The following is a 13,918-nucleotide window of genomic DNA, read 5'->3' on the forward strand; positions in this document are numbered from 1 at the left end:
AAGAGAGCTTGAATGGCAGCACGGAGCAACCCCACCATCTCTCCGCTCTTCTAATAGGTCCTGATTTGTTGTATACAAGGAAACTTTCTGGTGGGCACAGGAGGACCAACATCCTCAAAGACAGTTGGTAGTTCCAGCTAGGTACTGGGTAAAGCTCTTGAGCTTAGTCCACGATCATCCTAGTGGCCATGCTGGAGTGAACAGAACCAAAGACCATTTGGGGAAGTCATTTCATTGGGGGTGAATGGGCAAGGATGTTTCTACCTATGTCCAGTCTTGTGAGGTGTGCCAAAGAATGGGAAAACCCCAAGACCAGGTCAAAGCCCCTCTCCAGCCACTCCCCATCATTGAGGTTCCATTTCAGAGAGTAGCTGTAGATATTCTGGGTCCTTTCCCTAAGAAGAGACCAAGAGGAAAGCTTTACATACTGACTTTCATGGATTTTTGCCATCTGAGGGTTGGAAGCAGTAGTAAAATTTAGCACATAAATAGTGTTTGCAGAATTGGAACCTAAATGTGAATTAGTAATATCCACAAAGGGCCTGATTCAAAGCCTATTGAACTCACTGGAAAGATGCCCATTAATTTCAATGCGCTGGTGATCAGACTCAGATTATTTTTAGGGCCACATTTTCAAAGGAATTTAGGTGCAAGAATCAAAAAGGGGTTTAGGTGCCTAACTTCCACTTTAGATATCTATCCCAAGATCAGGTACCACTCAGATTCAGAAAAACCCCGCTCGACTGCCACCAACTCTATAAGCACCTAAAATAACTTGTCACCTGTATTTTTACAGGAAAAGATCCCTAGACATCTATGTTTCTGCCTCTGGGCGTGTACATAGCTGCTTCCCTCTAGGTGTCCAAACCACTATGCCAGAATGTGATTCAGGAATCAGGGGAAGATAGGCTTTCCTCTGCCTAACTCAGCTGTGTGGCCTGATCCCGTAGATAGGCTCAGAGGCCGTTTATCAGATTGGGCTCCTCACATGAGCTCACACAAAGTGAGGATGGGAAAAAAAGGAGAGTCTCCCTTGTATCTTTCAGCTTAGTGGTCAGGCACTCGTTTGGGAATGTGAGAGTCTGTGGCTCAAGTTCCCCCCTACCCCACTGTCATAGTATAATGCCCAAATCTGGACCTTAGCGTCCAAAATAGGGTACTAGCATGAATTACCCTAAGCTTAATTACCAGCTTAGATCCTGTAATGCTGTCACCAATCAGGACTTAGAGTAGAGCGTCTGATAGACTCTGGTCTCCCCCAAAACCTTCCCTGGGGACCCTAAGACCCAAATTCCTTGAGTCTCACAACCAAGGGGAATAAACCATTTCCCTTCCCCCTCCTTTCTTCCTCCCAGCTCTTTCCCGCCCTGGGTACATTAGGAGATCACCGTGATTCAACTCCTTGAATCATCACACAGAGAGGAATGATACCTTCCCCCAGAGGCAATCCAGATTCAAGCTCCATGAATCTAAAACAAAGGGATTCCCCCTTCTCCCCTCCCTCCCTGTTAAGCACAGACTCAATTCCCTTGAGTCTCAACAAGGGGAAAAAATCAGACAGATCTTAAAAACAAAACTTTTAATAAAAAGAAAGAAAAAAGTAAAAGGTCTGTCTCTGCAATTTAGATGGTAAAAAGTTACAGGGTCTGTCAGCTTAAGAAATTGGAGAAACAGCCTCTTCCAATAGAAATACAATTAACCCTTAGAGACATTAACTCTTAGCTATCTGTTTATGACACCTACCCATTGAGATGTTCTGATTGGGGATATGTAAAAGCAGCAAAAAATCCTGTGGCACCTTATAGACTAACAGACGTTTTGCAGCATGAGCTTTCGTGGGTGAATACCCACTTCTTCAGATGCATGTGGTGGAAATATCCAGGGGCAGGTATATATATGCTAGCAAGCAAGCTAGAGATAACGAGGTCAGTTCAATCAGGGAGGATGAGGTCCTGTTCTAGCAGTTGAGGTGTGAAAACCAAGAGAGGAGAAACTGGTTCTGTAGTTGGCAAGCCATTCACAGTCTTTGTTCAATCCTGAGCTGATGGTGTCAAATTTGCAGATGAACTGAAGTTCAGCAGTTTCTCTTTGAAGTCTGGTCCTGAAGTTTTTTTGCTGCAGGATGGCCACCTTAAGGTCTGCTATAGTGTGGCCAGGGAGGTTGAAGTGCTCTCCTACAGGTTTTTGTATATTGCCATTCCTAATGTCTGATTTGTGTCCATTTATCCTTTTCTGTAGAGAAAACCTACCGACCGCTATGCCTACCTTCATGCCTCCAGCTTCCATCCCGGACACATCACACGATCTATTGTCTACAGCCAAGCACTGAGGTACAATCGCATCTGCTCTAACCCCTCAGACAGAGACCAACACCTACAAAATCTCCACCAAGCATTCTCAAAACTACAATACCCGCACGAGGAAATAAGGAAACAGATCAACAGAGCCAGACGTGTACTCAGAAGCCTCCTACTGCAAGACAAACCCAAGAAAGAAACCAACAGGACTCCACCAGCCATCACATACTGCCCCCAGCTAAAACCCCTCCAACGCATCATCAAGGATCTACAACCCATCCTGGACAATGATCCCACACTTTCACAGGCCTTGGGTGGCAGGCCAGTCCTTGCCCACAGACAACCTGCCAACCTGAAACATATTCTCACCAGTAACTGCACACCGCACCATAATAACTCTAGCTCAGGAACCAATCCATGCAACAAACCTCGATGCCAACTCTGCCCACATATCTACACCAGCGACACCATCACAGGACCTAACCAGATCAGCCACACCATCACTGGTTCATTCACCTACACATCCACCAATGTAATATACGCCATCATATGCCAGCAATGCCCCTCTGCTATGTACATCGGCCAAACTGGACAGTCTCTACGGAAAAGGATAAATGGACACAAATCAGACATTAGGAATGGCAATATACAAAAACCTGTAGGAGAGCACTTCAACCTCTCTGGCCACACTACAGCAGACCTTAAGGTGGCCATCCTGCAGCAAAAAAACTTCAGGACCAGACTTCAAAGAGAAACTGCTGAGCTTCAGTTCATCTGCAAATTTGACACCATCAGCTCAGGATTGAACAAAGACTGTGAATGGCTTGCCAACTACAGAACCAGTTTCTCCTCTCTTGGTTTTCACACCTCAACTGCTAGAACAGGGCCTCATCCTCCCTGATTGAACTGACCTCATTATCTCTAGCTTGCTTGCTAGCATATATATACCTGCCCCTGGATATTTCCACCACATGCATCTGAAGAAGTGGGTATTCACCCACGAAAGCTCATGCTCCAAAACGTCTGTTAGTCTATAAGGTGCCACAGGATTCTTTGCTGCTTTTACAGATCCAGACTAACACGGCTACCCTCTGATACTGATTGGGGATGTAGCCTCAATCTCTCCTGTTGAAGCTGTTCCACTTTGGATAAATAATGAGAGACATTGAAGCAAAGGGACTAGATGCTAGGGCTCCCACATCCTGGGTGAGGGCCCTAACCACCAGGCTACAGCAGGACCCCACACTTGTGCTTTTGCTCTCTACCATGATTCTTGAATTACGTCATCCACAGTGGAACAGCTTCAACCAGAGAGACTGAGAGATCCCCTCATTAGACTATCCCGTAGCCCAGGGGCTTGGGAACTCACTGCAGAGGTGGCTAAGCCCTGCTCATATCTCTTCTCTCTTTGAAGGGATGTTCTTGTTCTTTTCCTTCCCTGGGGTCCTTTACAAAATGAAGTAAGCACCTAATGTCAAGAGAGAGTTCACAGCTGTGACTCCCAAGCAGGGAGAGGTGCCTCCGTTCAGCCTGGACTCAGGCACCCAACTGCCTGTGAGGGATGGGGCTCAGGACACACTCCTCTCCTCGGCATCTCCCATTGGCTAGCTTAGGCAAGCAGCCACTTATCTCATCTCTCCCCTTCCACTGCATAGGGAACCTGGGCGCCAAATTCCAGGTTTGCAAATCCAAGTGATTCTCTCTGCCTAAGCCTTAGATGTGGTGATGCAGAGCATTGCAATGCCCAAGTCCCTGTGTGAATCTAGCCCCCAGACCAAGTAATGCACAGCCCATTAGTGCACTTTAGAAATCACACCCCCTTAGAGCAAATTATTTCTCAGTGTAGACCAGTCCTCCAGCACCTAAGAACGGGATTCCCACAAGCCAGTACGCTGAGCTGGAGCCAGTCCATTAGCCAGTAGGAAATGATGAGCAGAGGGTGTGATCCCTGCACTCAGGATTCTCTGTCCTGAACACTCTGCTGTAGCTAGGCACCAAAGTCTCTCCTACCAGCCATTTTGTGGGGAGTTAGGTGTACACTACTACCATTCACCTCCTCACTTACACCAACTGAGTGAGAGGCGCATCAGGGCCTGTGACTTCAATGGGGTCACAGCGGTGCATTGGAAACTGTGTTAAAATTGGGAAGTGTAGGGGACAATTTCCTGGTGCAAGTGCTGGAGGAACCAACTAGGGGCAGAGCTCTTCTTGATCTGCTGCTCACAAGCCGGAAAGAATTAATAGAGGAAGCAAAAGTGGATGGCCTTTGACTCCCTCAGGGAACTGATGGGCAGAATCCCCTGGGATAATAATATGAGGGGGAAGGGAGTCCAGGAGAGCTGGCTGTATTTTAAGGAATTGTTATTGAGATTGCAGGAACAAACCATCCTGATGTGTAGAAAAAATAGTAAATATGGCGGGCGACCAGCTTGGCTTAACAGTGAAATCCTTGCTGATCTTAAACTAAAAAAGGAAGCTTACAAGAAGTGGAAGTTTGGATAAATGACCAGGAGGGGTATAAAAGTATTGCTCAGGCATGCAGGAATGAAATCAGGAAGGCCAAATCACAACTGGAGTTGCAGCTAGCAAGGGCTGTTAAGAGTAACAAGAAGGGTTTCTAAAGATATGTTAGCAATAAGGAGAAAGTGAAGGAAAGTGTGGGCCCCTTACTGAATGAGGGAGGCAACCTAGTGACAGAGGATATGGAAAAAGCTAATGTAATCAATGATTTTTTTGCCTCTGTCTTCACTAACAAGGTCAGGTCCCAGACTGCTGCACTGGGCAGCACAGCATGGGGAGGAGGTGACCAGCCTAGCGACCAGGAGCTGCTAACAGGGAGTTTTGCAAGGGAGTTCTCCAGGTGAAGGAGGAGCACATACAGCATCTGTGGGGTAAGTGACTGTCTGCAGTGTTTGGGTTTGTGTGTGTGTTTGGGGGTTACTTGCTGTGTGCTGAGCTTGTGTTTGTCAGTCTGTTTGGTTTGTTTGTTTGAAGGACCGTGTGCTGTAGCTGGCAGTTGGAGGTGGAGCTACTAGGAAGGTTTGAAAGCTAGAAGCCTCTGGTAATTGGCTGAGCCTTAACCAGTGGGCGGGGCATTCACTCAGGCCAGGGCTTTATAAAGCTGCGCACAAGCGACCTGGGAGCTTAGCGACCAGGAGCTGCTAACAGGGAGTTTTGCAAGGGAGTTAGGAAGGGAGGAGGGGTCCCTTGTCGGTCTCATCTGTGACCCATTGGTCCCTTGAACCCATAACCTGAGCCACATCGAAAACCTTTCTGTTTACAGCAAAGAGGAGCGGACAGAGAGCTGTAGACGGGAATTTGAGAGTTTGACAGAGGGAGGCTTACAATGGTGAGGAGGACCCGCAACACCTGTGCCAGCACTGCTTCTGTCTCCTCCACCTGCGCCTGTAGCCAGACAGAGCACCAAAGCATGGATGCTTTTACCCAGATTCTGGTGTGGGCTTGCAAAGACTGTAATTTGCAATTTCCACTTACTGATATCCAGGCTGAGGGTGGCATCCAATGTGAAAGGTGCCTACTGGTGGAATCTCTCAGGCAGCAGGTGGGAGAGCTACAGGAGGAGGTGGCCAGACTGAGGAACATCCATGTCCATGAGCAATTCCTGGACAGTATCCATGTGGAGACAGCTGATGGTGCTGTCCCAGTTGACAGGACTACTGATACTCCAGTGGAAGAGGAGATGCCTCAGGGTGTACCTGACACACCGGTGGAGGAGGAGGCTCAGGGTGGACACAGCCAGCTGGTTACTTCTAGCAGCAGGCAGTGCTCCACCGCTGCTGCGAACCCTCCTGTTGTGGTAAAAGATACAGGAGAGAAGAAATCACCCCCAACAGTTAAGGGGGTGAAGCCTCGTACCCCTAAGGCTGGGAGGTCTGCTGCCACCACTGATAAGAAACGTAGGGTGGTGGTGGTTGGAGACTCTCTGCTGAGGGGGACGGAGACACCCATCTGTCGCCCTGACCGTTCATCCCGGGAGGTATGCTGCCTGCCAGGGGCCCGTATCCGAGATGTTACAGAGGCTTTGTCGAGGATTATCCGGCCTTCTGACTACTATCCCATGCTACTCATCCATGTGGGCACAAATGATACTGCGAGGTGTGACGCTGAGCAGATCAAGAGTGACTACAGGGCTCTGGGAGTACGGGTTAAGGAGTTTGGAGCGCAGGTGGTATTCTCTTCGATTCTTCCTGTTGAAGGTAGGGGTCCGGGCAGAGACAGATGCATCGTGGAGGTGAATGCCTGGCTGCAAAGATGGTGTCGCCAGGAGGGCTTTGGCTTCCTCGACCACGGGATGCTACTTGAGGAAGGACTGCTAGGAACAGATGGCGTTCACCTTCCGAAGAGGGGAAAGGCCTTATTTGTGCACAGACTGGCTAACCTGGTAAGGAGGGCTTTAAACTAGGTTCGACGGGGACAGGTGAGCAAAGCCCACAGGTAAGTGGGGAACAAGACCTGGGAGATGGGTTGGAAACAGGAGGGAGCACGGGCTATAATGGCAGAGAGGAAGGAAGGTCAGGGCAAAGCTGGGAGGCAAAATCAAACCAGTATCTTAGATGCCTTTATACAAATGCAAGAAGTATGGGTAATAAGCAGGAAGAACTGGAAGTGCTAATAAATAAATACAACTATGACATTATTGGCATTACTGAAACTTGGTGGGATAATACACACGACTGGAATGTTGGTGTGGATGGGTATAGTTTGCTCAGGAAGGATAGACAGGGGAAAAAGGGAGGAGGTGTTGCCTTATATATTAAAAATGTACACACTTGGACTGAGGTGGAGATGGACATAGGAGACGGAAGGGTGGAGAGTCACTGGGTTAGGCTAAAAGGGGTAAAAAACACAGGTGATGTCGTGCTGGGAGTCTACTACAGGCCACCTAATCAGGCGGAAGAGGTGGATGAGGCTTTTTTCAAACAACTAACAAAATCATCCACAGCCCAAGATTTGGTGGTGATGGGGGACTTCAACTATCCAGATATATGTTGGGACAATAACACCGCGGGGCACAGACTATCCAATAAGTTCCTGGACTGCATTGCAGACAACTTTTTATTTCAGAAAGTTGAAAAAGCTACTAGGGGGGAAGCTGTTCTAGACTTGATTTTAACAAATAGGGAGGAACTTGTTGAGAATTTGAAAGTAGAAGGAAGCTTGGGTGAAAGTGATCATGAAATCATAGAATTTGCAATTCTAAGGAAGGGTAGAAAGGAGTACAGCAGAATAGAGACAATGGATTTCAGGAAGGCGGATTTTGGTAAGCTCAGAGAGCTGATAGGCAAGGTCCCATGGGAATTAAGACTGAGGGGAAAAACAACTGAGGAAAGTTGGCAGTTTTTCAAAGGGACGCTATTAAGGGCCCAAAAGCAAGTTATTCCGATGGTTAGGAAAGATAGAAAATGTGGCAAAAGACCACCTTGGCCCTTGAGATCTTGCGTGACCTACAAAATAAAAAGGCGTCATATAAAAAATGGAAACTAGGTCAGATCACGAAGGATGAATATAGGCAAATAACACAGGAATGCAGAGGCAAGATTAGAAAAGCAAAGGCACAAAATGAACTCAAACTAGCTATGGGAATAAAGGAAAACAAGAAGACTTTTTATCAATACATTAGAAGCAAGAGGAAGACTAAGGACAGGGTAGGCCCACTGCTCAATGAGGAGGGGGTAACAGTAACGGGAGACTTGGAAATGGCAGAGATGCTTAATGACTTCTTTGTTTCGGTCTTCACTGAGAAGTCTGAAGGAATGTCTAGTATAGTGAATGCTTACAGGAAGAAGGTAGGTTTAGAAGAGAAAATAAGGAAAGAGCAAGTAAAAAATCACTTAGAAAAGTTAGATGCCTGCAAGTCACCAGGGCCTGATGAAATGCATCCTAGAATACTCAAGGAGTTAATAGAAGAGGTATCTGAGCCTCTAGCTATTACCTTTGGGAAATCATGGGAGACGGGGGAGATTCCAGAAGACTGGAAGGGGGCAAATATAGTGCCCATCTATAAAAAGGGAAATAAAAACAACCCAGGAAACTACAGACCAGTTAGTTTAACTTCTGTGCCATGGAAGATAATGGAGCAGGTAATCAAAAAAATCATCTGCAAACACTTGGAAGGTGGTAAGGTGATAGGGAATAGCCAGCATGGATTTGTAAAGAACAAATCATGTCAAACTAATCTGATAACATTCTTTGATAGGATAACGAGCCTTGTGGATAAGGGAGAAGCGGTGGATGTGATATATCTAGACTTTAGTAAGGCATTTGATACAGTCTCGCATGATATTCTTATAGATAAGCTAGGAAAGTACAATTTAGATGGGGCTACTATAAGGTGGGTGCATAACTGGTTGGATAACCGTACTCAGAGAGTAGTTGTTAATGGCTCCCAATCCTGCTGGAAAGGTATAACAAGTGGGGTTCCGCAGGGTTCTGTTTTGGGACTGGTTCTGTTCAATATCTTCATCAACGATTTAGATGTTGGCATAGAAAGTACGCTTATTAAGTTTGCGGACGATACCAAACTAGGAGGGATTGCAACTGCTTTGGAGGACAGGGTCAAAATTCAAAATGATCTGGACAAGTTGGAGAAATGGTCTGAGGTAAACAGGATGAAGTTCAATAAAGATAAATGCAAAGTGCTCCACTTAGGAAGGAACAATCAGTTTCACACATACAGAATGGGAAGAGACTGTCTAGGAAGGAGTATGGCAGAAAGAGATCTAGGGGTCATAGTGGACCACAAGCTTAATATGAATCAACAGTGTGATACTGTTGCAAAAAAAGCAAACATGATTCTGGGATGCATTAACAGGTGTGTTGTAAACAAGACACGAGAAGTCATTCTTCCGCTTTACTCTGCGCTGGTTAGGCCTCAACTGGAGTATTGTGTCCAGTTCTGGGCACCGCATTTCAAGAAAGATGTGGAGAAATTGGAGAGGGTCCAGAGAAGAGCAACAAGAATGATTAAAGGTCTTGAGAACATGACCTATGAAGGAAGGCTGAAGGAATTGGGTTTGTTTAGTTTGGAAAAGAGAAGACTGAGAGGGGACATGATAGCAGTTTTCAGGTATCTAAAAGGGTGTCATCAGGAGGAGGGAGAAAACTTGTTCACCTTAGCCTCCAATGATAGAACAAGAAGCAATGGGCTTTAAACTGCAGCAAGGGAGATTTAGGTTGGACATTAGGAAAAAGTTCCTAACTGTCAGGGTAGTTAAACACTGGAATAGATTGCCTAGGGAAGTTGTGGAGTCTCCATCTCTGGAGATATTTAAGAGTAGGTTAGATAAATGTCTATCAGGGATGGTCTAGACAGTATTTGGTCCTGCCATGAGGGCAGGGGACTGGACTCGATGACCTCTCGAGGTCCCTTCCAGTCCTAGAGTCTATGAGTCTATGAGTCTATGAGCCCTCTGTGGAGAAAGAAGTGGTTCAGGCCTATTTGGAAAAGCTGGATGACCACAAGTCAATGGGGCCAGATACACTGCATCCGAAGATGCTAAGTGAGTTGGTGGATGTGATTGCAGATCCATTGAACATTATCTTTGAAAACTCATGGCAATCGGGGGAGTTTCTGGATGACTAGTAAAAGACTAATGTAGCGCTCATCTTTAAAAAAGGGAAGATGGAAAATCTGGGGAACTACAGGCCAGTCAGCCTCACCTCAGTCCCTGGAAAAATGATGAAACAGGTCCTCAAAGAATCAATTCTGAAGCACTTAGAGGAGAAAAAAGTGATCAGGAACAGTCAGCATGGATTCACCATGGGCAAGTCCTGCCTGAGTAACCTAATTGCCTTCTATAACAAGATACTGACTCTGTGGATGGGGCGAGAGCAGTGGACATGTTATTCCTTGATTTTAGCAAAACTTTTGATACAGTCTCCCACGGTATTCTTGCTAACAAATTAAAGAAGTATGGACTGTATGAAAGGACTATAAGGTGGAAGGAAAGCTGGCTAGATCATCGGGCTCAATGGGTAGTGATCAATTGCTCCATGTCTTGTTGGCAGCCCATATCAAGCAGAGTGCCCCAAGGGTCGGTCTTGGGGCCAGTTTTGTTCAATATATTCATTAATGATCTAGAGGATGGCATGGACTGCACTCTCAGCAAGTTTGCAGATGACACTAAACTGGGATGAGTGGTAGATACGCTGGAGGGTAGGGATAGGATACAGAGGGACCTAGACAAATTAGAGGATTGGGCCAGAAGAAGTCTGATGAGGTTCAATAAGGACAAGTGCAGAGTCCTGCACTTAGGGCAGAAGAATCCGAGGCACTGCTACAGACTAGGGACCGAATGGCTAGGTAGCAGTTCTGCACAAAAGGACCTAGGGGTTACAGTGGATGAGAAGCTGGATATGAGTCAACAGTGTGCCCTTGTTGCCAAGAAGGCTAACAGCATTTTGGGCTGTATAAGTAGGGCATTGGCAGCATATTGAGGGAAGTGATCATTCCTCTCTAATTGGCATTGGTGAGGCCTCATCTGGAGTACTGTGTCCAGTTTTGGACCTCAGACAACAAGAAGGATATGGAAAAATTGGAAAGAGCAGAGGGCAACAAAAATGATTAGAGGGCTGGAGCACATGTCTTATGAGGAGAAGCTAAGGGAACTGGGATTGTTTAATCTGTAGAAGAGAAGAATGAGGAGGGATTTGAGAGCTGCTTTCAACTACCTGAAAGGGGATTCCAAAGAGGATGGATTTAGACTGTTTTCAATGGCACCAGATGAGAGAACAAGGAGTAATTGTCTCAAGTTGAAGTGGGGGAGGTTTAGGTTGGATATTACGAAAAACTTTTTCACTAGTAGGGTGGTGAAGCACTGGAATGGGTTCCCTAGGGAGGTGGTGGAATCTCCTTTCTTAGAGGTTTTTAAGGTCAGGCTTGACAAAGCCTTGGCTGGGATGATTTAGTTGGGGGTTGGTCCTGCTTTTGAGCACAAGGTTGGACTAGATGACCTTCTGAGGTCCCCTCCGACCATGATATTCTATGATTCCATGATTCTATGATAATTGTTCCCCAACACAACGGAGGATGTGCACTCGGGTATTTTAGCTAGATGACTACAAATTCACCACATAACACTGTGTGGAGCTCAGTGAAGGGAAGCTTATAGTCTGGAGAAGCTGGGAGGGAGGCTGCTTGGGGCAGAACCTGAACGCTGTTGGAGGGTTAGCTCGGGAAGTCGGTGAGGATCACGGCACAGGACCATGAAGGAGAGCTGTGGAGTTCTCTCCCAAGGGAAGCTGGGCACTGGGGCAAGGCCTGACAGAAGCGAAGCATAGTCCTAGGACAGAAGATTGGGATCACCCTGTCCCAAGGAAGCCAGAAGGAGGGCAGCAAATATAGGTAGAGGCCTTGGGGAGGAGAACTGGATCAGCTTGTGGCTACAGTGGGAGACAGTTCCTTTCCCAGGACCAGGGCCCATAGCAGAGGGTAGTGTTGAAGATTGGCCCAGGCACTCCCTTTCAGCCACTCACTGCCAGTGTGCCCTAAATCCCTGAGTGATTTAAGCTTTCAGAGCCTGAACAGAGTCCAGTCAATGCCCCTATCATGTGAGTGTGGGTTTCCTCATGCTACCACTCTTGTAGAGGGTGCAGCAGCTCCTGATATTAAGGGGAGGAAGATGGGATTAACCAGAACCCAGGAGGGCTGGAAGCTGAGACCGGGAAGAGATGAGCCAAAGGCTGTTGTGGGCCCATCACAGATTTAGGATTGAAGATTACTGTTTTCCTTTGGACTTTGATTGCATCAGAAGGGATGGGGCAGAAGGTTTAGCTAGAGGGGTGAGTCACCTCTGTAACTGAACTGTGCTAAAAGACGAGAGAATCATTGAAAACCCAGGAGGGAAACTGAGGCAGGTTGACTTCAGTGCCACACCATGAGGGGATGTGCTGCAGGACTGCACCCTGCTACAGGTCTCCTTGAGAATCCCAGTCTTGATGCCTACTCCATTCTTTGAACTTCAGAATAAAGGTTACCTCGTATCAGGTAAGAAGGAAACAGACACCACAATAAAAGAGTTAGCTAAATAGGCAGACCTATAGACGGGGATCTGATCTCAAGCCATTGTCACGTATTTGATGTTGCAGTAAGTGCCCAATGGCTTTATAAACAAGAGGAGTGGAGCCCATCCCTAAGCCTTGCCTAGCGGATGACAGCAAACTCTGCCCCTATGGCCCTGAAATAAGGAAGGAATGCAAGTGACACTGCTTTGCCCAACAAAACGTATCACTTACCGGTCTGAACCTTCATACAGCTGTGTGACATGTGATACTTGTACCATGGGTGCTGCTGTCATATAAAGGCACCTCTTCAGCAGTGGGAATGGGGCAATGAGTCCCAGTGGATGAGAAAAGGGGGGCTATACCATTTAATGGGCATTAGAGCCAGCAGTGGGTGAGGGATGGGGAAGTAAGTTAATTTATTTTGGTTTATACCTGCTCAAGTTCTGGTGATATACTTGAAAATACGGGAACTGGGACTGCTTGACATAAAACAGGAGGAATTCCATTAATGCCCATACATTTATGTTTGACTGTCTTGTAAATTAAATTGAATGGAAAATTAAATCCTAAAATTACATATGTGAATTAATGGGAATATATGGGTGGGGAAATAAATGACCTCACATGTTTCAGTGGAAGGACAGGTGAAGTGAGGTGTGTGAACCAAGGAATGATTGTTTTATTTGGTGGTGTACGTGCAAGGCCCTTTGTTTTCATTTTTTAAAAAAATATATTGTTAAACATTTCCTGGAAATTTATCCGTTTTTATAAAAATTTTAAAAAGCAGCTGAAAAATCAATGCAAATAAATTAACCTCACAGTTCCTGGGTAAATATTGAGGTTAATATTGGAAGGTTGGAGAACTGAGAAAAACAACAAAAAGAAGGTAAAAGCAGTTTAATGCTGTGATTTATTTCATAAATAGTACATATACAAATGCACATGCATGTTTTTGTGTGTGTGGATCTTCTACTACATTGCCGTAATTTAACAGAAACTAATGTAGTATTAACATAAACATCTACCTAATGTAATGTACTAGAGTTTCTTGACATAATCAGTATTTTCACATACTTGAGAGGTGCAAAATTCAGCTGAAAATTGGTAAAAATAAATAGTTTTTGGAAAATCTGGGAAATTTTCTGTAAAAATTGGTAAAAACTGTAAAAGAAGGCCTTCTGCATGTGTTAGAGTGATACTGTGTGTGGGGATCCTTATATGTGTACCTCTTTATGTAGCTTGTGTGTGTGTGTGTGTGTGTGTGTGTATGCTTATGTGTATTTCTGTATGTGTGTGTAACTCTGTGTCTCCCCTTGTGCCTGCATGTGTATCAGTGTGTGCGTGTTGGGAAACGAATGCTTGGTTAGTATTCATGTGTGACTGCTCTGTGCATGTGAATTGTGATTTGCTGTGTAACAAGCAGCTGAAGCCAGATTCTCAGCTGGTGTCAATGAATGTAGCTCCACTGAGGACACCCAAGTTAGCTGGTGAAAATGAGTGTGATGATCTAGCCTGAAGTTCCAATGTCTCCTTGATTGTCTCCCCTGTACCTCTAATATCCAGGAACAATTGTGCTCCACAGTGCAGTAACTGCAACT

Source organism: Gopherus flavomarginatus, chromosome 12 (genome assembly GCF_025201925.1).
Source record: "Gopherus flavomarginatus isolate rGopFla2 chromosome 12, rGopFla2.mat.asm, whole genome shotgun sequence".
Taxonomy (NCBI): domain Eukaryota; kingdom Metazoa; phylum Chordata; order Testudines; family Testudinidae; genus Gopherus; species Gopherus flavomarginatus.